General features: G+C 43.9%; 1 protein-coding gene across 6 annotated transcripts in view; it reads left to right on the forward strand.

The window, feature by feature from the left end:
* Positions 1–23,675, forward strand: part of NRG4 (neuregulin 4) — an 80,735-nt gene that overhangs the window by 34,473 nt on the left and 22,587 nt on the right. The window contains exons 1-4 of one of the 6 annotated variants that reach the window (XM_081207977.1): positions 5,369–5,387; positions 15,872–16,006; positions 22,293–22,358; positions 23,611–23,672. The exons of 1 other annotated variant lie outside the window; for it this stretch is intronic. The gene's annotated coding sequence lies outside the window, so the exon portion shown is untranslated. Of the gene's footprint in view, positions 1–5,368; positions 5,388–6,174; positions 6,234–8,928; positions 9,862–15,871; positions 16,007–20,675; positions 21,290–22,292; positions 22,359–23,351; positions 23,448–23,610; positions 23,673–23,675 lie in introns of those variants that run through there. 4 more of the 6 variants (XM_081207975.1, XM_081207976.1, XM_081207978.1 and 1 more) reach the window with 4 other exon arrangements.

Genomic DNA, 23,675 nt, shown 5'->3' on the forward strand with positions numbered 1-23,675 from the left:
CGGAGGTCTGTTCTTAACCTGAAACTGTTCTTAACCTGAAGCACCACTTTAGCTAATGGGGCCTCCTGCTGCTGCCGCACCGCCGGAGCACGATTTCTGTCCTCATCCTGAAGCAAAGTTCTTAACCCGAGGTACTATTTCTGGGTTAGCAGAGTCTGTAACCTGAGGTACCTCTGTAGTCTATAGGAGTCTCTGCTGCTCTTTTTTTGGCTTCCTTCAGAGAAAGGTTGTCCAGAGGATTTGGGGGTGAATGTCTTGGAGAGGTATCTCTGGTGTTTAGGTTGAAGTCACCTCCTAGAATTGTTTCCCCAGGAGATGAGTTTATTTAGTCTTTTCTGGATAAAATCTAACTGTTTTGAGTTTGGGGCCAATTGTCAATTTAGTTTTGCCATCTAGTGTTCCCCCTAACAAAGATGAGCCCGCCTTTTTTGTCTTTCAGTATTGTTGTAGTTTTAAAATGTGGCTGCCTGCTAAGCACTATGGCTACTTCACTCTTCAAACGTATGCAGTACCTTAACACCACCAATAACCATGGCTGAAACTAGTTTTGTGGGGAAATTAATCACCTACAGATTTCAACAACTATTCACCGAGTTTCACAGTCAATGACTGTTTTAGTATCACTGAGGTTTGGATTTCTCACTTCCTGCTCCCCGGAGACAAAGCGGGCCCCTAATGTATGCACTGCCTGGCAAGGGTCTGTTTCATCACTGACTTTGTTCCTCCATTTAAAAAACAATCAGGGTGTCTGCTTGTCGCAAACCCTCCCCTCCTGCCTGCAACACTCCTTCTGTGTCCCAGCGCAAGACAGAGCCTGGCACCATTTTTGAAAGGGGCATACTCAGACCCCTGTGTACAGCACTGCTAGGTATCACTAGCAACTAGTACCAGGTCACAGGAGCTCCTCCCCGCTCTAGAGACACATAAAAGGAAGCTGGAGCAGGGAAGGAGAGAGAGAAGGGAAGAGAAAATGATAGTTCCTATTACATCACTTTCAACAACATCATTTTCTGGATAAATAAAAAAACAGGGGGGAAACTGTCCAGTAGCGCCATAGAGACCAACTAAGTTTGTCTCTAAGGTGCTACTGGACAATTTTTTTAATTTATTTTGACTGCGTCAGACCAACACGACTACCTACCTGAATCTAGAATCATTTTCTGGAAAGTGCCAACTGATTTCTGATAATGTTTAAGGCAGAAAAGATTTCACATCACACTTGCACAACTATATTAGCCTTTGTTATATTAACATGGAGGGGGGAACTTTTTCAGAAGCCACAAGAGACAGCCAACAGGAAGGTGCCATAGCAATAGAATAGAATACAAGGGAAGTCAGAGGCATTCTCCAACACCATCATTTACCTTACGTAAGACCTTTGCATTTAGGTAAAAAACCACTGCAGATTTTGGACAGTTATTTAGAAAAATAGACAATTAAACTTACACCTCTAGAATATGACTACCATATGATTTAAGGTATATAGCCCTAGCTACCAAAGGGTGCTGTGGGATTACCTAGGGCAGGGGTCTGCAACCTTTAAGACAAAAAGAGCCACTTGGACCCATTTCCGAAGAAAAAACAACAACTGGGAGCCGCAAAACCATTGCGACATTTAAAACAAATATACCTCCGGAGCCACGATCTGACAGCGGGCGGGAAGGTGACGTCGGGACAGTGCATGACTAACGCACGCACCGCCCCCATGCGACGTCACAGCCAGTACAGCGCCCGCCACAGTGAGGAGTGTCGGGGCGCACAATGCGCCTCCTCCCCTCGCTAGTATCCGCCCCGGAGCCGCAGCAAAGATGTAAAAGAGCCACATGCGGCTCCGGAGCCGCGGGTTGCAGACCCCTGACCTAGGGGAGTGCTAAGAGGCATGGGGCAGCAGGGGGGCACTGGTGGTGAGCCCCACCCGAGTGAATTGATCACTTATTTTGATCTTGGGAAGGGCAGCTGCTATGCCACTGGATACTGCAGCCCTCCTCTATGATTTGAGACCAGAAGCAAGCTCACTGCTAGGGTTTTCCAGCTCATCCCACACACAATTCTGTAAGAGAGAGGTGTGTGCATTTCTGCAGGCAGGTATCTCCTGCTCTTAGGTTTACGCACACACAGTTATAAAAGCAACAAACACTTCACACTTCCTTTGGATCCCTTTTAGGATTTGGTTAATCACTAAAATAATACTTATGCTACTGTGATTAACAGAGGTTACTTGTGTGTTTTCACGTGGCAAAGCATTTACCTTCATCAGCTGCTCCGATAAAAATGAAACAACGCTGTTACCAAGGTGGCAGTTCTAGAGCTTGGGGGGGGTGTATGACTTTGGGTAAAGTCACATTAACTAATGTAATATAGGAAGAAGCAAATGCCTCATGGGAGTATTTTTCCCATGTGAAGAGATTGCTAATTAGGAGGTCACTATTGCATTTTAATCTAGGTAAAAGCAATTTAGACCTACAGTCTCACAATCAAGATGCCATTTATTTGCTAGCTAATCAGCAGATATTTGCCCAAGTGATAACTTACATTGTTGATGGTAGGTAACAGTAAAATTTAAAAGACAAGTTACTGCATGATAAATGAAAACTGCTGACAAGATCAATATGTAATTAAGTGTTCCAAGAGTCACAGATCTAGAGTTGTATTTCAGTTGGGTACTTGATCAGAGCAAATAACTTGCCAGACCCATGGCCCAAGCCACCCTTTGGTACAGGTGTGTGTCTGCAGGCAGACATGCAGGTACATTAGTTTTGCATACCAGCAAACCTAAGCTAAAGAAAACTCAGCCAGGATGTGCAAGGGCCAGCACTGCAGAATCAAAAGCAACACTGTGTTCACATAGAGAAGCAGGTCAAAACGAAGAAGAGTTGCACAAAGTCCAACTACCTTCTGATGCGCTCCAACTTGGTCCTTTGTCAAGTTTAGCTTTCGTTTGGTTGGTGTTGTGTTTCCCCCCCCCCCCAAATTCGGTCTATATTACATAAACTAGTGTGGTTAAGGACACATCAATCAGACTGTTACCCAAATACCAAGGAACCAATATATCATTAAATTAGGTCTTTGAAAGTCAGTGAGCAATCTTTATTAATGAAGTCCAATGTATTGTTGCAAATTAATTTTCAATGCAAAAGAAAAGCATCTCAAGGCCACTCAGAAAAACTAAAAAGAGGGAAATGGAAAGAAAGAGGTATATGCCGCCATTCACTCTGAGAGGCTCTGCAACCCAAGTCCATGTGCAACAAGTGCACAGCAAAGCATATTTACTGCACTAAACAGCCCCTTGCTGTGCAGAAATGCCCTTAGTCATGCACCTTTTTAAAGAGAAGAGCTTTCAACATGAAGTAACTCAAAATGTCTTATTTTAGAGTCAGACATTAAGGAAAGCTCTCCTCTTAGTTTCATGTAAAACACAGTTTTAGGAAATAACTGAATTACCAACTACAGTTAAGACCAAGGCGGAGACCTCCAAAACAATCTGTTTCCCTGTCATATAGAATACCTCTTCCCACTACCCTTACTGTAGGAAAAAACCCACTAGGATCATAGCAGCTGACTTTCAAGTACCACTCATTTAACAAGTCATCAAAAGTCACCTCTCTTAAATACAAAGGATTCCCTCAAGCCTTCCCAAAAGACCAGCCAAGCTTGTATACAAAAACCCACAATGAATTCATGGGCATAGCCAAGGGGGGCAGCTGCCCCCATCAATTAAATCAATAAAAATACTTTACTAAGGTTCTGCCCCCCTAACAAAAATCCTGGCTACACCCATGAATGAATTCCAAAAAAGTACTACATCAATAGGATTTGTCCTACATACACTTCCATAGGAAAATTCATGAACTTCTCACTAGACCCACCCTGACATGCACACTGTTTTACAGTGACAAAGCAAAGGACTGTTTCCTTGCCACATAATCAGCTCTATGAACTTGACAAGTAGTAAATTCATATTTCTATTTCAAGTATGTAGGTAACCAGAGAGAACCTACAAAAAATTCAATGGGCAGAGAGGAATGCCTTCCTAAGACACTTTGGCAAAGGGTACCTCATCACCTTTTTGCAGATAAATGGCTCAAAGCATGCACTCCTCCTGTTCCCTGCTGAGGTGAGATTTGCAATCTGGTACAGAGAAAGAAAGATTAAGGAAAACAGTCTCCCTTGGGGGAAACCATACACCGTATTCTTTTCTTCTTCTTCTTCTTATGGAGAAAGTGTTGCAGTGGCAACACTTAAAAGAATCCCATGGAGTTCAGCACCACCACAGTGGCAACAGGATAAAATGATGACCGGTCCTCCGCCACAGAAATATGCACCTTTTATGTATAAGCTGATGGAAGGGACAATTCATTGCCCTAATCTTTTTAACTCTGCAGCTTTAAGAATGAGTTTGGACTGAAGGGAAGGATGCTGAGCATCTCACCACAAAGCAACGTCAAGTCTGAACTGCATTTGGGAGGCAACAGGGAATCCCCGGCTTGTGGTGCAGATCCTCACATGAGAAATGCCTGCTTTTAAGAAAATAAAATTCGTAGAAGGGAGTCCCAGGCACTCCGAACAAGCCAGTCCCCATCCCTCTTCCTCCACTAATACAACCTCTTCATGTGCAATATGTCCGTCCCTCACGAAAGGGATGCCTTGCACCTTAGCAGACAGGATATCCCCGCCACCATGACACTCGCACGGTGTTCGTCCTCCGCCTTCCTCCTCCTCTGCAGTGGGGGATGCCGGGCTCCTTGGCACAGGAAGCCCACTGCCCAGCTCGGCCAGCCGGAGGGGACTTCCCTCCTGCGCGCACACACACGCACCCCGGGCGCAATTCGGGGGGTGGATGGATGCTCTGCTGTCTTTTGCAGGGCTCGGGAGTGCAATCGGGATTGGGGACCCCAGCGCCTCCCATTGCAGCAGGTGAGCACGTGCGCCTTTGCAGAGGCCGGGAGAGGCAGAGAGGGGGGGGAGGAAACCCCCCGCCCCAAAGGAGCCACGTACCTGCTGCTGCTGCTGCCGCCCGAGAAGCCTAACGGGAAGCCGCTCTCCTCGGCTGCTGTAAGAGCAGCTGCAGCTCCGAAGGATCAGGCGAAGCGGCGCGCGAGCGAGCGCGGAGCCACACGCACGTGCGCGCGCCCTCTCCCTCCGAGGTCCAGGGTTCCAGCGCCACCACGCATGCGCCAGCCCCTTCTCCGCCACACTCCCGCCCCCGCCGCCTTCCCTCGGCAGACGAGCCCGCGCTTCCTTCTGCGGGGGGGGGGGGAGGGAAGGAGTCCCCCCCCGCCATTCCTCTTCTCTCATCCCTCTTTTCCTCCCGCTCGTCGGTCGCCTTGGAAACAAACCCGCTGCGGGTCACGTGGTGGAGGCGGCGGGCGGCGGGCTTGGTAGTAATAGTAAGGCTGAGGAGAAAGGGGCGGGGCCAGGAAGGGGATGGGCGGGGCTGGCCTTCGCCTCAGGTTTAGGCGGGAAGAGAGGCCGGGAGGCTCCTCACTGTCCCGCCTGGAAGTCACCAAAGCTGTCAGCATGAATAAAACGGCAAAACTGGTGCCGCCATGACTTAAGCCCCGCTACAAGGGTGGCGTTTTTGTTTCTTTCTTTCTTCTCTTTTAACTGGCATGGAATATTTGTATGTTTACCCTCCCATCCCAAACGGGCCCTCACGTCATATTTATAAGTAATTAAATGAAACGAGGACTATTTGCAGTTGTCAACAGGTGTCAGAAAATCTGCCCACAGCTGACTCAAATTCTCCTTTTATTGAAGGTTGTTGCTCTTAGCAGCAAGTTTACTTACAAAGTCCTAATGTAAAATTTAAAAGCCTAGCAACAATCTAAGCTAATGGCCACCAGCCCTCCGCCAGTGGGGCGGAGAATGGTGGGATAAGCCAGTGGTTTTCACCCCGTGTGCCCTGGCACCCTGGGGCGCCTTGAAGGATGGCGGGGGGGGGGCTGCGGGCAACCCTGGCCCCCTCCCTCTTCCCTCCCTCCTCGGGTGCCCTCTTGCCTCTGGCTGTTGCAGCAGCCCTGGCTGGCGAAGGGTGCCCTTGGGGCTGACCAGCAGGGGGTGCTGGGTGCCAGGAGCCGAGGCGGCCTCGGAGGAAGGAAGGAAGCGGGCGAGGGCCCTGGCTGGACAAGTGGGAGGCCAGGCAGGCAGTGCTGTGCTGCATGCAAGGCCTGCCTGGGTGCTGAAGGGGAGACTCTGCCATGCAGGCCCAGTGGCGCCCGCTGCTGCCTCCCCAGGTGAGTAAGGGGCCGGCCTCACGCTCACCTTTGGCCAGTTTCTGTTGGGCCGCTAAGGCTGGAGCCACCCTCTTCCCAGGCCCCGGGGGGGGGGGAGGCATCAGGAAGCTCCTCTCTTTGGCGTGTCTCAACACAAGGGAGGGTGTTCAGAAAGGGGTGAGGGGCTGCTGGCTCTGCAGGCGAGGGGTGACCTAACGCCTCCAGAGCCCCCTAGGGGAGCCGCAGAAAGAAGGTAGTTGGTCAGGGGAGCCGTGAACTCAAAAAGGTTGAAAACCTCTGCCCTAGAGCAAAACTAACTAGATGCCAGGTCTAAGGCCACAATCCTCCATTCAATTTATTGGGAGTACGGTAAATCTAACGGAATTTATCAGGACTTAATAGCTGATGAAAGCTTCCATACATAACTAGAATTTATATATTTATATTTCACTATCTCCTGCCAACCTAGCAGTTCGAAAGCATGTCAAAGTGCAAGTAGATAAATAGGTACCACTCCAGTGGGAAGGTAAACGGCGTTTCCATGCGCTGCTCTGGTTCTCCAGAAGCGGCTTAGTCCTGCTGGCCACATGACCCGGAAGCTGTACGCCGGCTCCCTCGGCCAATAAAGCGAGATGAGCGCCACAACCCCAGAATCGGTCATGACTGGACCTAATGGTCAGGGGTCCCTTTACCTTTATACATCACTATAGTGTACTTGAAGCTACGAACATGAGTTTGACCAAACTGCGGGAGGCAGTGGAAGACAGAAGTGCCTGGCGTGCTCTGGTCCATGGGGTCACGGATAGTCGGACACAACTAAACGACTAAACAACATGGATCACATGGCATTGTGGTGTAAACCACTGAGCCTAGGGCTTGCTGATTGGAAGGTCAGCGGTTCGAATCCCTGCGGCGGTGTGAGCTACTATCAAGTAGATAAATAGGTACCACTCTGGTGGGAAGGTAAACAGCGTTTCCGTGCGCTGCTCTGGTTTCGCCAGAAGCGGCTTAGTCATGCTGGCTACATGACCCAGAAAAACTGCGACAAACGTTGGCTCCCTCAGCCAGTAAAGTGAGATGAGCTCCGCAACCCCAGAGTCATTCGTGACTGGACTTAACTGTCAGAGGTCCTTTACCTTTACCTTTTTATACATCACTAAACGAGTTTAATCTAAATGTTGAGGTCAGAAAAGGACAAAATCAAACAGGATTTGACTTTGGGGGGGTCTGGTTGGAGATTTGTCTCGTGATATAATCAAACTTTTTTCTGTAGCATGTTTTATTATCGCTTCATTATAAAATACATGAGTTGTATAAAGGGATCTAGTAATATAATGGACTTTGTTGTTACCATACTTTGGACAGCAACTGATATATACTGGATCCATTCAAATAACATAATTCTACAAGAGAAGTGAGAGACATCTAGAGAAACTGGTTTGGTTGCATAAGGAACTGAGATGTAAGAAGGCTATGTATAAGAAATGGAAGAAAGGAGAAATCAGAAAGGAAGAGTGTATACAAATAGCAAACAATTGTAGGGAGAAGGTCAGACGGGCCAGAGCTCAGAATGAAGGTTTGCAACGACTTGGATGAAGGAATTGAGGGGATGCTCATCCAGTTTACAGATGACACCAAATTGGGTGGGGTAGCCAATGCCACAGAAGACAGAATTGGGATTCAAAATGACCTTAATAGATTGGAGAACAGGTTCCAAACAAACAAAATGAATTCCAGTAGGGACAAATGAATGGTTCTGCACTTAGGCAGGAAAAACAAGCTACACAAATATAAGATGGGGGATGCTTGGCTTGCCAGCAGTACATGTGAAAAGGATCTAGGGGTCTTAGTGGACCAAAGGTTTGCCATGAGTCAACAGTATGATGCAGCAGCATAAAAAACTCTTACTCTAGTCAGCAACAACAGCATCAATGGTATAGTATACCATTCAAGGGAAGTAATTTGTTGTTGGTATCCGTCTGTCTCGAGAAACAATGGTGAAGTTAAACCACTGGAGAATAACAGCAGCCGCTTTGACTGCAGAGACCTGTAAATTGTAACTGCTGCCTTCCACATTGGTTCTTCTGTGTTAGCAGCACAAGCCTGGGTAATGTGTATGGAGGTCCTGGACTGGCCAGACAAGAAGATCCCCTGCCCCCCAATGCGGCCTGGCTGATGTGGTCCAAAAGAAAGCAGAGCAATACATTTGGCACCAGCTTGGCTGCGGGAGTTGCCAGAATGAGGTGTACAAGGTGCTATCCAACCATCTTAGGGATTGCACTCCGCATTTATGTAGGGTTTGCTCCTTAGGCTTTTCTTCTCCCGAAGATAATAATAATAATAATTTATTATTTGTACCCCGCCCATCTGGCTGGGTTTCCCCAGCCACTCTGGGCGGCTTCCACAAAGATCAAAAATACACTAAGATGTCACACATTAAAAACTTCCTTTAAGATGTCTTCTGAATGTCAGGTAGTTGTTGTTCTCTTTGACATCTGATGGGAGGGCATTCCACAGGGCGGGTGCCACTACCGAGAAGGCCCTCTGCCTGGTTCCCTGTAGCTTTGCTTCTCGCAATGAGGGAACCACCACAAGGCCCTCAGCGCTGGACCTCAGTGTCCAGGCAGAACGGTGGGGGTGGAGACGTTCCTTCAGGTATACTGGGCTGAGGCCGTTTAGGGCTTTAAAGGTCAACACCAACACTTTTAATTTTGCTCGGAAATGTACTGGGAGCCAATGTAGGTCTTTCAAGACCGGTGTTATGCGGTCTCGGCGGCCGCCCCCAGTCACCAGTCTAGCTGCCGCATTCTGGATTAGTTGTAGTTTCCGGGTATGGAAGGAATAGTCCCGCTCTATTCTGCCTTGGTTAGACCACAGCAGGAGTACTGTGTCTGCTTCTGGGCACCTCAGTTTAAGAAGGATATTGACTAGCTGGAATGTGTGCAGAGCAGGGCAACCAAGATGAAAAGGGTCCGGAAACCAAGCCTTTTGAGGAGCTGGGTATGTTTAGCCTGGAAAAGAGGAGATACATCTTAAAATACCTAAATGGCTGTCACATGGAGGATTGATCAAGCTTTTTTCTCCTGCTCTGGAAGCTAGGACTTCAACCAATGGATTCAAGTTACCAGAAAGGAGATTCCAACTAAACTTCAGGAAGAACTTTCTGACAGTAAGGACTGTTTGACATTCAGGAGGTGGTGGACTCTCCTTTCTTGGAGATTTTTCAGCAGATGTTAGGTTATCTGTCATGGAGACTTTAGCTGAGATTCCTGCATTGCAGGGGGTTGGACTACATGACCCTCGCGGTCCTTTCCAACTCTAGAATTCCATGATTCTAACAAAGCAATGTCTGTTGTTTTGTGCAACTTAAATGCATGTTTTAGAGTCTGGCTAGCATATTATTAATTGACATAGGGCATATTGGCACACCATGGGGAATGACAGAAGCTTTAAAAGAGCTGCATTTTAAAATGCTAAAATGTTGCCTGTTTGTTCATATATGCACACTGGGCAGATTGCATAACCATGCAGAGAGAACAGCTGCAAGATTAGATGGTGCAGCTTAGAGATTACGTTGATTCAGCAGATTGCCTTGTGACTGTCTGAGAAAGATTACACCATTGGAGTAAAGAATACCCATTTACACAGGGTAAGCTCCAAACTAAGTAGAAAAAACTAACTCAATACAAAATTACATTAAAAAGGGGTGGGGATAAATTATCACAATCTCATAAAATTTGATATACAGTATATATATTTCTGAGTACCACATCAATCTCAGATTTCTAAACTGTTTTTGCTTTGTGTGTATTGCCTATGATTAGAAGTAGTTTTTGAATAAGTTAATTCAGTTATATGTTGTTCCATAATCAAAGCTTTACAAGTATATAGTAGGGAATGGAAGGAGCACTGGGTTGACTGAATACAGTGGTACCTCAGGTTACATACACTTCAGGTTACATACGCTTCAGGTTACAGACTCCACTAACCCAGAATATTACCTCGGGTTAAGAACTTTGCTTCAGGGTGAGAACAGAAATCATGAGGCAGCGGGAGCCCCCATTAGCTAAAGTGGTGCTTTAGGTTAAGAACAGTTTCAGGTTAAGAACAGACCTCCAGAACGAATTAAGTACTTAACCCGAGGTACCACTGTAATGTGATGAAGGAATGTGCTAAACTGGTGCTTGACTGTAGTTATTAACTGGATGAAAGCAAGCAAACAAACAAAAAACCCTAACGCTCAGTCCAGATGTGACTAGGCATTTTAAAATGGTGGTTACTCAGTCTGGATTAGGGGGGATGCAACTTTATATGGTCATACTTTTCCTGAAGGATCAGGTGTGCTACCTCTGGGTACGTTACTGCCAGTCAATGGAGCCACAAGTTAGCTCTTGGGCACAGGGTGCCTTCCATCAGCTTCAGCTAATGGCACAACTGCAACTCTTATCTGGGTGAGGATAAGCAGTTTTAGTTGTCTATGTTCTCGTAACCCGTAGTTAGATACAGTGCTGCCCCGCAAGACGAAATTAATTCGTTCCGCAAGTTTTGTCGTCTAGCGAATTTTTCGCATTGCGAATCACGAAATCCCATAGGAATGCATTGAAAATCAATTAATGCGTTCCTATGGTCAAAAAAAGTCCAAACAAAGCCAAATTTGGTACAACAACAGTTTATTAACTGCTCTTTAAAGTCACACATACTGTAAAGAGCAGTTCAAAAATTGAAGGGAAAATAAATTTACTTTATAAACATGACAGAAAAACATTTAAAAATCAACAAAGTGTACAGTACATTTTCTAAGACTCTGGGGGACCACTCGAAGAAGGCTCCTCTTCCACTCTTTGCTTCTTGGTCAAGAACCTGTCCATAGTCTGCTGCTTCATCCGCCTTTTCAGCAGCTCCCTGAAAGGCGACATGACCCTCGTATCATAAAAGTTCCCAACGTCATGTGCCACGTGCTTCTCAGGGTGGTGTTGCTCTGCAAAAGTCTGCACCTCCTTCCACTTCAGGCAAATGTCCCTCAGTTTTTCGGAGGACAGCCGTTCCTCAGTTGCTTCCTCCTCTTCCAGTGAGGCCTGCTCCTGCGCAGCCTCTGCCTGCAGTTCGACCAGCTCCACGGTGGTCAGCTCGTCGTCGTGCTCCTCCACCAGCTCGCAGACGTCCTCCTCCGTGACCTCCAGGCCCATGGTCCTCCCCAAGGCAACAATGTCCTGCACCACTGTTGACTCTGGTGCATCAGAGTCACTTGGTGCCACACAGTCCGGCCACAGGCTGCGCCAAGCGCAATTCAAATTTCTCTGGCTGATCCCTTTCCAGGCCGTGGTGACCATCTTCAAGCAGGTGACGATGTCGAAGTGGTCCTTCCAGAATTCCCGCAGGGTGATGGTGGTGCAGTCAGTCACCTCGAAGCATCGCCTGAAAAGCTCCTTGGTGTAGAGTTTTTTGAAATTGGCGATGACCTGCTGATCCATCGGCTGGAGCAGTGGCGTGGTGTTAGGCGGCAGGAACATGATGTTGATGAAGCTGAACTCCTCCAACAAGTCCACCTCAAGGCCTTTAGGATGGGCAGGAGCATTGTCCATCAGAAGCAAAGCCTTCAGCGGCAGGTCGTTGTCCAGCAGGTACTGCTTGACAGCAGGGCCAAAAGCAAGATTGACCCAGTCCACAAACAGCACACGTGTGACCCAAGCCTTGCTGTTGGATCGCCACATGACACTCAGCCGCTCCTTGTCGATCTTGTGTCTCTTGAAGGCCCGTGGGTTCTCCGAGTGGTACACCAGCAGGGGCTTGATCTTCAGGTCGCCGCTTGCGTTGGCACAGAAGAGCAGGGTCAGACGGTCCTTCATGAGCTTGTGGCCAGGCAACTTGGACTCCTCCTGAGTGATGAAAGTCCTTTTGGGCATCCTCTTCCAAAACAGCCCGGTCTCGTCGCAGTTGAAGACCTGCTGTGGAACGTAGCCCTCCGTCTTCACAACCTCCAGGAACTCCGCTGCAAAGTCTTCAGCCGCAGGAACATCAGAACTGGCAGCCTCTCCATGCCTGACCACGCTGTGGATGCCAGATCTTGTCTTGAACCGTTCAAACCAACCTCTGCTAGCCTTGAAGACTTCTGGCTTGGCTGAGGTTCCTGGCTGTTCCCAGTTACTTTACATTTCTCCCTGTTAAAATTCATCTTGTTTGTTTTGGCCCAGTTCTCTAATCTGTCAAGGTTGTTTTGAAGTGTGATCCTGTCCTCTGGGGTGTTAGCCACCCCTCCCAGTTTGGTGTCATCTGCAAATTTGATCAGGATGCCCTTGAGTCCATCATCCAAGTCGTTGATAAAGATGTTGAATAAGACCGGGCCCAAGACAGAACCCTGTGGCACCCCACTAGTCACTCTTCTTGGATGCAAGAGAAGTTCTGGAAAAGTTTTGGAAAAGCTTCAAAAGTGAGCAAAGTCTGAGAAAAGGCTACCAAACCACGTGCTAACAGTTGCTCCTCGAAGTCAAGTCGCAACTGCAGCTGTTCAAGCTAAGCACCCTTGGTTTTAACGGTTTTTAGACAAAGGAAACAAAGTCGCGAGACGTTTTCGTTTTGCGAAGCAAGCCCATAGGGGAATTCGTCTTACGAGGCAAATCGCGGACGAAAAAACCTTTCGTCTAGCGAGTTTTTTGTCTTGCGAGGCATTCGTCTTGCGAGGTACCACTGTAACTGCAATGTGATACATGGAGCTGCCTCTGAAGAAGCAGCCTGATCACTGATTGGAACCAGGATGTATTAGCCGATAATACTAATTCTGGTCTCACTGTATTGGTTGCCAGTTGTTTTCCAAGTCCAGTTCACAGTGCAGGTTTTGACCTATAAAACACCATTTTTTATACAGCTCAGGACCCCAATTATAGGCTTTCCCAGTCCAAACCTTCCTGGACCTTTTAATCATCATCTGGCTTTTCTCCGCGTGCCGCCTCTGAAAAAGGTCTCATGGGTTGCAGTGAGAGAAGAGGCTTTTTCAGTTGCTGTCCCTCAGCTGTGGAATGCCTTTTCCAATGATGTTTGCCTGGCATGAGCTTTGTCCATTTTTAAGCACCATGCAAAGGTGTCATTGTTCTCCTAGACCTTTGAGTCTCAGTGTGGTTTCATTTTTGTCCTGTTTTTTGTGTCCATCTTTTAATTGGGTGGGAAATGATATTTTCCTTGTTATTGAATGCTGGTTGATACTGTGTATCAACACTGGTTGATACTGTGTATGATTTTACTGTTTTACTGTTTTTTTTGGTATCTCTGTATTTTAAATTTATAAATTGCTTTGAGACCTTAATAATGATAATGATGGAGATTGGAGAGTTTTGTTGGTGAGGTGAAACTGCAAGAACTCTGGTCTATGGCTCTTTAATATGAACAAATATCACTATCTTCATCATAGATTTAGGAGCAATGACTATCCTTGCTATATTTAATGTACATGGGGCATTTAAAAAATAGTATATATATATATAATGCTTCTAGAACATCTTTAGGGAGTTCCCTAGGTACTGAACATGTGATTTTATACATCTGTCAACTAATTTACAGATTACAGTATGAAATCAGGCATTCAGAAATAATGGGACAGCTGTTCTCAGTTGCACTCATGCATCCCTACTGAATGCAGCTGGTTTTCAGGAGGGAAATTAGCCTGTTAATGTGTTTAGGGTACAGGAGTATCCAGGATGCTCATCATCTGCTGTCAACCTTAGTAATGACCAATATACACAGTTCAACATTAATTTGTGTTTTGTTCAACGTTAATTTGTGTTATATTCTGATGAAAAGGAACTTGTGCTTATTTTGTATATTTTAGTATTTTTCTTATCTAAAGTACAGCTAAGTTCTACTATTTTCCTTACGCTGCAGCCCAACAAACCGTTTGAGCATAATTCTGTTTAATTCCATGCTTCCTGGCAGACAAGGCACTGCAAGAATTTAATTCTGGTCAATGAGCCACAATAGCTGCTAGAGGGCCATGAAAATTCCAGATTTGTTCTGAATCTATTAAATATCTAGGTATATTAATACCAAAAGATATAACACAGTCACAGAAAAGATATAACACAGTCACAGTTAATATAAAGTAATTAATAAGAGTTTTCTTCAGATATTGATAGTTGGGAGTCATTGAACCTTACCCTTTGGGGAAGGGTGAATGCTCTCAAAATGAATATTATTCCGAGATTCATTTATATCCTGAAAGGAATTTCAGTTTTTATATCTGGATCATATTTCCAAAGATAAACACCCTCATTAGGAAATGCCTTTGGGGCTGAACAACACCAAGGATATTCTTGCAGCGAATGCAGCTAGAAATTAAAGAAGGTGGTTTCAGAATTCTGAATTTAGAATTAGATAATTATGCTTATATACTGTTACTGTAGTAAATTAAATATTGGAAAGCTACTGCTGGCCTCAATTTTCCAGTGTGAGCAACCCTGGAATATATGCATAAGTACCTTTGGTTGCTTGGTCAATACTCAGAAAAAATATTTGAAATCCCAGGTGACTGGAAACAACTACATTAGAAGGATATAGAATAATAAAAACAAAATTGATCCATTTTCACATCCTAAACTTACTTTCTAAGGAAACCCTACTCTTAAAATTGCAAAAAAGATGGTATGGAAAAATCAGATGGAAGCAGGTGTATTGACTGATAGATAAGGAAGAAAATATCAGATGCGGCCCAATGGCAATATCTTCAATTACAACACGCCTAAGAAGTGTGTTTGGGCTGGCAGCCCTCTCAGCTTCTGAGACACCTGAGATATTAGAACAATGGGATAACTCACTGAAGACAAGCTAAGGATTGAAGGACTAGCTAAGATAGCTCTGTATTGGAGATGTGGCAAGGACAATGCCCCCCTGAAACATATGTTTGTACAGTGTTCTGTACGCACCAAGTTTTGGGAGAAAGTGCTGGACTGTGCAGAAAAAAGTTCAATCTTTCAGCGGAGAATATTCTTTTGAACTATATACGGTACCTATTGAACTATATACCTCTTTTGAGCTATATACCTAACAATGGGACATGAAAATGGATTCTACGTGCCCTAATAGTGACCAAGAGTCTAATACTGCTGAATAGCTATGATCAACATTAATTCATGGACCAACAGTATGACAACACATGCAATTTATGAACAGACTACTTAACAGATGTAGACTTTGTGTGGATAAATATGACAACATTAGGAATGAGTTTAAACAGAATGTAATACACTATTAGCCAATGTATCTATTAGGATAATAACACTATATCAATTTATATAAGAATTTATGGGAGTAGATTACATTTCAATTTTGTATATTTCCCCCCCTTTCTTATGCACATGTTTGCTTTAGTTTTTCTCCCTCACTTCCCCCTTTTTTCTTTGTATCACTTTATTTCTTTATAGTTGAAATTATTTCAGTAAAAGAATATGTTTTAAATGTCTATCTCAAAGAGACAATTTAGCTCTTATTCAGCCTTATGTCATAATGCATTTGTTTGTTTTTGGTGCAGTAACTAACAGAACCTCCTAGACTACTGGTGTACATGTGTGGGTATCAGATGTTATTTTTGGCAGCAAAACAAGCTAATGCTATTGTGGGCTGCATGAACAGTGTCCAAATCAAGGGAAGTAATAGTGCACTCTATTCTGTCTTAGCCTGACCACACCTGGAATACCGTGTCCAATTCTGGGAAGCACAATTAAAGAAGGATGTTGACAAACTGGAATATGTGCAGAGTAAGGCAACCAAGATGATCAAGGGACTGGAAACCAAGCAATATGAGGATCTGGGTATGTAGCCTGGAAAAGAGGAGATTGAGAGGAGATATAATAGCCATCTTCAAATATATTAAGGGCTGTCACATGTAGGATAGAGCAAACTTTCCCCCCACTGCTCTGGAGGGTAGGACTTGAACTCATGGCTCCAAGTTTACAAGAAAGGAGATTCCGACTAAACAGCAGAAAGAACTTTCTGACAGTAAAAGCTGTTTGACAGTGGAATTACCTCCCTCATGGGGTAGTGGGCTCTCCTTCCTTGGAGGTTTTTAATTGGGATTGAGGTGGTTATCTGTCTGACACTTTGAGGGCAGAATGTCACCAGTCATGACTCCTTGGGAAGGCCCTGCAGACCTGACTGTACAACTTGGGGATTATGGCCGGCTCTCTCACCCCTCCCCTTATACCTCACTTCCCTGGGTCCTAAATGCCATTGGAACTGAGAAGATTGATACAATGATGTGATTTCTTATGAATTTCTAAAGTTTTCCCATTGATCCTGTACATAGATACATTTATCAATGAATTGCTACATTTTGTAATGTGCCGTGGAGGCTCTTCATCTTTGCCTCATAGAGTGGAGAGACAAGGCTCAGAGTGTGGGCAAGGTCTCTCACCCCCCTTCCAATTTCCCTGTAACAAATGCAAACTTGTTTGATTTGGCTATTGCATTTAACCCTGAAATGCAGCTTAGCCAAGAGACTGACTGAGCCATGAATCAAGAAGTCTGCTGCTGAAGTCTTTGCTTTGAATTCACTATATGGCATTTGGTAAGTCACTCTTTCGCAGCCTCAGTCCCCCCATCTGCAGTATTTATTTGGCCCTGCAGTTTCAGAAAACTTCTTTCCTAGCCCAACTGGAGATGCAGGGGATTTAAAATGGAACCTTTTGCAAGCAATGGATGTCCCCTGCCAGTGAGCTATAGCCCTACCCATTTTGTCAAGGGAAAGATTTTCTTCAGGCATCGCCTCCAGGCTCATAACAAAATTGTCCCAACTTTCATTTAGGGTTGGCAGTATGACGTACACCTTTGCAGTGTCTCGTTCCTGCAGCTCCACAAATATTTTCTTTATAGCTAGCAGGTGGTATTTGCTGCTGTTGTAGCCTTAACATAAATGTCTCAGTGCTTGCTAGCTCTGCTTAGTTTCAGCAACGCCCTCACATTGACAAGTTGACTGTCCTCCAAACCCAGGATGATAGTGGCATGAGCTCGCTCATCCTTCTGTAGACACGCAGCATTGGGGTTGTCTGGAGTCTGTTCACTTATCAGAGGCCATAAATCCTCCCGATGCAGAAACAGCTCCATCTGGACACTCTAGGTCAAATAATTGGTTAACCACTCTTAAGAGCGTTTCTGAAGCAATGTGGCTCAGGGGGAGGAGCATATAGGATATATACAATATTAGCCATACTCAGAGCAGGCCCACTGAAATTAATGGACATGACATGGGTCCATTAATTTCAGTGGGTCTGCTCTGAGTAAAACGTAGCTGAATACAATCTATTGACTTGCAGAGATTTGGAATGCTTATTTATTATACTTTATAGTTTGTGAGGGACTGATATATTAAAGTTGTTAATAGAATAGTACCATGTACAGAAATTACTACCACCTCTGGTAGTAACACCTGCAAGGAGTGTTGACAGCCAGTACTAGAACGCTATATTAATGCAACTATTACAATGCTTGAGTTCAATTACTGTTTTACAGTGTTGTAAAGGGCAAAACCAGCACTACCATTCTCTTACCAATGGGACTTCCAAGTGTTAGAGCTACAAGTGTTCTTTGTACAGAAGCCAGTGCCTCAAGAGTTAAAAAGGAACAGAGCTGGTTATTAAATTGTGTAGTTTTTACTCTGGTCTATTATCTCCAGGTTTTACAGCTGTCATTTCTACTCTTTGAATACTCGTTTTGAGAAGTGATAACAATCCGTTGACAAAGAAAAATGGCTTACGTGTGGTAGAGAGCTATCTATAGGAGGAAGGCACTCTAGTAAAACCTGACTGTAATCAGTTAATGTAATCTTCTTGTAACAATACACTTCCCTGCATGCACCAGAGAGGCCTCAGGGATGGTTTTCTGTGTAGGTATGGTTACTAGACTAGCATCCATGGAAAACAAAACTGCAAAAATAAATAAATAAATAAAATGGATACAATAAAAACATGAAGCAACTAACTTATACAATCTAAAGTTTTTATCACTGTAATTCATAACACATCCGTGGTGACTATGGCATCCAGTGGATCGTAGTTGAAAGTGAATGTTAACAGAAACAGGTTGCATTGATAATTGTCCTAGAGAGAGCTTTGCATCAGCAGCATTACACATTTGGTGGGCTGAAAAGATCATTGGCAATGATCAACAAAGCAAAATGATCCTCACACAGAGTGATCCTTGCACAGGTGTATTGCCCATAACAGACAAGGTAGAGTCAGTGTGTTCTGCACAGCAGATAACTTCCAGCAACTAAATGGAATGAACAGTTAAAAGTTACTAGCTGCTAACTACTTGGGGAGCCATTCCAAATCTCCAAAGAACCACAACTTCAGCACTAGAATAAATATATATTCTTGCATCCTTTGTTCCCACAATTAATCTAAGAAGACTGCACCATTTTTTAAAGACTTAATAGTTGGAAACCACCTGACCTCCAGCTATTATTATTATTATTAATTATTATTTATTATTTATACCCCACCCATCTGGCTGGGTTTCCCCAGCCACTCTGGGTGGCTTCCAACAGAATATTAAAATACAATAATCTATTAAACATTAAAAGCTTCCCTAAACAGGGCTGCGTTCAGATGTCTTCTAAAAGTCTGGTAGTTGTTTTTCTCTTTGACATCTGTTGGGAGGGTGTTCCACAGGGCGGGTGCCACTACCGAAAAGGCCCTCTGCCTGGTTCCCTGCAACTTGGTTTCTCGCAGCGAGGGAACTGCCAGAAGGCCCTCGGCACTGGACCTCATTAGTGGCCAAATATGGTTTGCTCTAAGGGCAGATCAGACAAAATCCTGACAAAGGAGTCTGTCTAAACCGCTTTGCCTGCAGCTTTGCCTTTAGCACTTCTGTCAGGGCCATATGAAGAATTCCGTTAAACTGGGCTGCAAACACCTTGAAGGCGAGAATTCTTTCTATTTCAAGGTTGGAGTGAAGAAACAAAAGATGCACTCCGTAAGATGAGAGCTCTTCCTAAGGGGATAGAAATGTTTACCTTTTTAGTGTCTCTACCCTCATCCCCCCAGTAACATATTGCACAGGTTCTTCTCAGGGATTATTAGCACGGAAGAATAATGCACCTGTTACTCAGTTGATGTGAGGGATCCTCTCATATTTTAACCACCTCCACCCCAATTTATGAACGACACAGCTACTTCTCATCATGCCATTTATTTGGCAGGTCAACATTCCTCTGGTAGTACAAGTGAAGAACTGAGGCACTGGTTTAGCTGCTACAACACCCCCCATTTCCTTGCTTTTGTTAAAGATAGAAATTGAGATGCTTGTTGCATTGTAGTCTCAAAATGGAAGTTGGAAGTATATGTTCTAGGAACATTTAGATAACAGAAAAATGTGTAGAGCTACTTCTAGTAGCTTTTGTTTAACATCCACCTTGATGTAGATTTCTTAATAATAATAATAATAAATGGCATTTTAATTTACATGAAGGTATTGCATTACTATGATAATAGAAATGCCTGGGGTATATCTAAGAGGGCATAAGAGCCCATATCAATATAGGTATCTATCTCTAATTAGTCCAGTTTACTAGAAATGCAAGAAAAATATGCCTTTGGTTTCAGAAAACTATTATTTGGTGAAATACTGAGTAGTTTGAAAATATTTAAATAAAATGAAAGGTAGAAAATTACCGTAATTCTGATTTCAAAGCTCCATGAACTGTTTGAGGAGACAAATATATACAGAGGTGTAAATTAAAGACATGCCAATAAATACATTATTGTTAAGTTAGGAGTTAAGTTGTTGTTGCTTTGCTTGATCTGCAAAAATGTAATTCTGGCTTCTTCCTTTCATGTTTCTGTTGCCCTGCCTAAATATCTGCACTAGTCTAGAAATAAGAGTAGTCCATCTGCACAGAATTGTAGCAACTTGCTGTCTCTAGAGTTCTTGTCCTAATGCAAAGTTACATAGCTAGCAATCTCTACCTTCAGGGCAAGCACCAAATTATTGTTATCATTATTATTTATTAAATTTGTATACTGCTCTACACCTGTAAATCTCAGAGCCATTCACAACATAAAATTACAATATAAAAAACATAGAATACGTAATAAAAGCAAAAACAAAGACAACCCAACAATGCCCCATTCCACAACATATTGAAAAGGGAATCAAATGTTAAGAGGAACGTTTTTGTCTGGTGCCTGTTAATGAAGGCACTAGCTGAACCCCCCTGGGCAGATCATTCCAGGAACAGGGAGCCATCACAGAAAAGGCCCATTCTTGTGTTGCCACCCTCTGGACTTCTAATGGAAGAGGCACATGAAGAAGGGCCTCAGAAGTTGATCACAGGGTTTGGGTAGGTTCAACTGGAGAGTAGTAGTCCTATGTCACCTAAGAAATTGTTTTCCAAGTGTGTGTGTGTGCAGTGGCGGAGTTTCATGCTCTGGCACCCGGGGGCGGAGAGCAGGCGGGGGTGGGGCTGTTGCGTGTCCTGGGGGCAGCCATGATGGCACCCCACCGGGATCGCGCTGCAGGGGGTGCTGTGCTCCCCCCGCACTCCTCGTCTTCTGCCAGTGTGTGTGTCTGTGTGTGAAAGAGAGAAGCGGGGGCAATGTATCAGTTTTGTCATACCTGTACCACCTTCACCTGACTGCTGACAGGAGAAGGCAAGCCTAGCAGGGCCGACAGCAAGTGGTGCGCACTTTTGTACAGAACTTTATTTGAAGTTGTTGGCTCCCAGGGGCTTTTCTTGGGGGATGTGCAGGGTGTGTGTGTTTGTGCCACGGAGCAACAGTCTGCCACAGAATGCCATTCTGAAAACTACTTCCTTGACTATGTCAATCAGTGTGTCACAGCATTTTTATGACTAGGTTCCAAGTAAAGTGATATCATTTTGCAAACAAAGTGAGTAATCCTGCCATTTCTAGATAGAAAGATAATTTCCTACAACACGTAACAAAATGTTTTTTAGACAATCAGTTGCTGCTAGAGATTCAGTGACGTATACATTTTTTTACATCAGTTCAGCCTATTTGTAAAACAAAACAGTGATCTAGTTTGTATGACTAGTTACCATGGCTTCCCATCCAAACTGCATGTGGCTTGAAGGACAGGTAAGAGACCTCCCCCTCATATCTAGCTGATTGTACAGTATCTAGAATTCTAGAAATTGCTTTAAGAAATCTGATTCAACATAGCATTTGAGAATAAATCTTAGCCAGACAGGAAATATAATTTGTAACTATTTGCAAGATCATTAAAAACAGTGACTCTCTAGGATTTATAGTATTTTATCCCAATGGAGTGTCAGGTCGTATTTAAACCTTCACACCAGAGTCCCAGCCAGCCATAAATAAATAAATCCCCCAAACCCCAGACATTTAATTTAAAATGTAAAATTCCCCTTGATGGACATGTTGGCCTCTGAAAAGAGATTATGTCCGGGATTTCCTGGACATGTGGCAACCCGTGTGTGTGTGTGTGTGTGTGTGTGTGTGTGAATGCTGTTTGGAAGAACATGGAAGTTTACAGGACCTGGCTCCATGGCACAACTAGTCTTTTTCAGAACTAGAAATGTTTATAAGTAAGTTCTGCTACCTAATAAAGAGCAGGGTAGTTTGTTACCTCAGAATACTCTGGGTTGGTCTAACTCAGGCATGGCCAAACTTGGCCCTCCAGATGTTTTGGGATTACAACCCCCATCATCCCTAGCTAACAGGACCAGTGGTCAGGGATGATGGGAACTGTAGTCCCAAAACATCTGGAGGGCCAAGTTTGGCCATGTCTGGTCTAACTGAACACACAGACCGTACATTTAAAGCACCCCCCAAAAAAAGTCCTCAGAGTTTTGGTTAACCACAGAGCTACAAATCCAACGCCCTTAGCAAATTACAATTTTCAGGATTATTTGGGGGGGTGTGATAATAAAGTCAATATAGTCAGTGCTCATGACAACCAGAGACACGAGAACAATCCTCCCTTTTTATGTAAGCAAACTCTTAGAAATGATATTGTTTCTAGGAATTTATTTGCACAGTAAGAGTAGTTACATTTGCCATAAAAATTAAGCTTAGAAGCAGAATGCAAATATAAAATTACTTTGTGTTTTTCTTCTAGCTGAACAAAGTTGAAATCACCATCGACATGAGTTCTGGATCTAGTGCACAAATAATTTTTTAAAATGTACGTTACTATTTTAAGATATTTGCTGGAAATGGTATTCTCAAAAATTCTGCATTCCTAAAAAGTTTAAATTACCGTATTTTTTGCACCATAACACTCACTTTTTTCCTCCTAGAAAGTAAGGGGAAATGTCTGTGCGTGTTATGGAGGGAATGCGTACGGGTGGCATGCCTACGGATTTTGCTCCTCTAAAAACTATGTGCGTGTTATGGTCGGGTGCGTGTTATAGAGCGAAAAATACGGTATATGCCAGTATGCATTTAAATGCTGCAGTTTATGGCCCATTGAGTTAAAATGCAAAAACTCCAATAGTTTGTAATGATTCTGGATTGTGCCCTAAGTAAATATATGTAAATAATTTTATTACCCAACTTCCCACAAACATGCATATATGCATGCCTCAGAATTTGGATATGCTTTCTCTGAAAAATGTGACAAAGAGATAGTAAAGATAGCATCACTGTCACATAAGTAATTCACAGGCAACAGGTTGCCCTAAAGGTAATTATATGGATCTAATCAAAGTACTTTCGGGAATTGGTTTGAAGTATAGGTTCAGGTGCATAGATCTAATCAATCTGGATGCAACCTAGTTGATTTGAAATGTAGGTCATGGAACTGCCTCTAAGCGCTGCAAGGTTAGCCACTGGCATTTTAAAGTAGCTTGGAACTATCTGTTAAGAATACAGAATACGGTACATTTCAAGTGTTAAACAAAGTAAGCATGTATTAAATTTACGTTTGTAACCAGAGAGTTAGCTTCTTCTGTTTATGTTGCTATTTGGAAGCTGCTTTGAAGTTCAGTCAAATGTCACTGACAGTGCATTTTTGCTTTACGATCAAAGCCCTGTTACAGTGACATGTATGCAATGCTGTGAGAACAAAGGGGCGGTTCTCCTGACCCATACTTGGCCTCTGTGTACACCTTTGTCTGTGCCTCAACCTCACCCACGTTGCACTATGCAGTCATATAAATTGTCAGCTTTGAGCATCAAGTACATAATGCCAGACCTTGCTGCTGAATACACTGCATTTTCTTTAACTTAAATGCATCATTTTGTGCACGCAGTTTGGAATTTTAACACTCAGGTAAGCACTCAGGTCTGCTTTTTTTTTACTGATGCCTGTTTTCAGTTTTATTTCCTTATATACAAAGTTGATAGAACATACAGCTGTAGAAATGAGCCACAGAGAAGAACTGTTAATTAACCAGTGTAATTCAGGGAGCTGTCATTTAATGTTTCTGTTGCAGAATCAGGATACATAAAGAAATTGATTATTCTTTCAAGAATCATCATTGATTTTATTTATACCGTA

This window comes from Podarcis bocagei (genome assembly GCF_964188305.1).
Source record: "Podarcis bocagei genome assembly, chromosome: 9".
Classification (NCBI taxonomy): Eukaryota; Metazoa; Chordata; class Lepidosauria; order Squamata; family Lacertidae; genus Podarcis; species Podarcis bocagei.